We start from the raw sequence: 1,971 nt of genomic DNA on the forward strand, positions 1-1,971 counted from the left end.
AATCAAATTAAAGCTTAACGAGCTGGCTACAAACTAAACCAAGAATTTTGAAATAAAATGAATTATCAAATTTTTACAACCTCCAAATGGGAGCGTCCGAATCACCTTTTGAAAGCTACAAGTCAAAGCGAATTTTGTTTTTCGCTAATTTAATTTGCTCCTCAGATTCCGGACCCAAAGCGCTAAAAAATGTGTCTGCGTTTTGCCATATTCAATTGCAGTGAAAAGTCACAGAACATTTTTGAAAAAGGATTTAAAAAATGCGAAGTGATCGTACAAAAATCGCTCTCGGAGAAAAAAATATCTCGAAAGAAAAAATTCGCAGACACGTTTTTGTTGTTAATATGTTTTTGTTGTTACTAACTACTGTCCAAATTTGAGGGCAGACGAAGAAATTTCCTTTGAGTTTTAGCTTTTTTTTAAGTGTCCCTTTCAAGTGAAAAAATGATTCGAGAAAACAGCGCTAAAAATCCGACAATTCATTGGGGGTTTAGGTATCTACAGTTTAAACCGATCACTTTCTTTTAAATTTTATTTTATTTATTAACTTCGCCAGAGGAGAAAAAAACAACAAGAAGAAACCTCTGACAGGAGAGAACTCACAGAACGATAAGTTCCAATAACGAGACTCCTTGCATAGATGAAATTACATCATAATAATTAAGTATTCACAACTATTTAACAACACATTTTAACTAACAATACAGGTAATGATCTGCTTTGATGACATTTTATGCAGACACTTTTGAAAGTTTGAGGTACTGCGGGATCGTACACATTTAAAGTCAAATCTAGGTAGTATGCCCTCAAATTAGTTTTAAATACATCTATAGATTTTGTATTGTCCCTCAAGAAGTCTGGAAGTGTGTTAAATGCTCTTGAGGCTCTTGAGTAAAAACTGTTCTGGAACGTGACAGCCTTAGCTTTAGGTATATCTAGTAATATACTCTTAGTTGGAGCAGAACGTCTTGTAACTCTAATAGGTTGAGATATCTTAAAATTGGTGTCAGTGTAGACTAGATCCAAGTATTCATGCCAATAGCACAAAGGGATAAGGCCTGTGAGTGTTAGTCTGTTTTTATACGAGATACCAGTCCTGTAGGGTAGTGAGAGTATATATTTAGTTGCACGTCGTTGTATTCTCTCGATAATTTCGATCAGTTTGACTGACTGCGGGGCCCACACTTGTGAACTCTATGAGAGGTTGCTCATCACTAAGGCTGTATACAGTGTTTTGCGAGCAGATTGATTTTTGACCTCAAGTGTCGACCTACGAATAAAACCCAGCATCCTATTAGCGTTAGAGGCAGCCGCTAGTACTTGACCGTTCCATTTCAAGTCCTTACATACTAACATCCCGAGATCGTTTTGAGCATCAGTACGTTTGACTGGTGTATTTTGAAGTAAGTAAGGTGTTACCACTAGATTGACATTTCTCGTTGTAGACATCAGTGTACATTTAGACAGGTTGAGATCCATACTCCAATCATGACACCATAAAGTGATTCGATCGAGGTCTTCCTGGAGTAGTCGTCCATCATCAGTGTTCGTGATGGGATGGTAGCACTTGGTGTCATCCGCGAATAGTGCTACGGAACTATTGACAGTGACTATGGCCAGATCGTTGACATATATTAGAAACATGAATGGCCCTAAGATGGACACTTAAGGCACTCCAGAGGGAAGAGGGAGAATGTTTGATGTTTACCGAGAACAGTTACTTTCTGAAATCTAAAATGTAAATAATCGGAGAACCAGCAGAGGAGACTGCCATTGATGCCAAATAGATGTAGCTTTTTTCAGGAGAAGCTGGTGGTCAACTCTGTCAAAAGCTTTCGCAAAGTCTAAATAGATGGTATCAACTTGCACTCGTTTATCAAGCAGCTCACCACTTTCATTTAAGACTTGAAGAAGCTGCGAGGTGGTTGATTTAGATTGTGAAGCTGGCTAGAAATATGCTCAATAAGATGA

General features: G+C 37.8%; 1 pseudogene; it reads right to left on the minus strand.

Moving 5' to 3' along the window:
- Positions 1-561: 561 nt before the first annotated feature.
- Positions 562-1,649, minus strand: LOC146469884 (uncharacterized; annotated as a pseudogene).
- Positions 1,650-1,971: the final 322 nt, after the last annotated feature.

Source organism: Pavona decussata, unplaced genomic scaffold (genome assembly GCF_977016875.1).
Source record: "Pavona decussata unplaced genomic scaffold, jaPavDecu1.1 SCAFFOLD_115, whole genome shotgun sequence".
NCBI classification, from domain to species: Eukaryota; Metazoa; Cnidaria; class Anthozoa; order Scleractinia; family Agariciidae; genus Pavona; species Pavona decussata.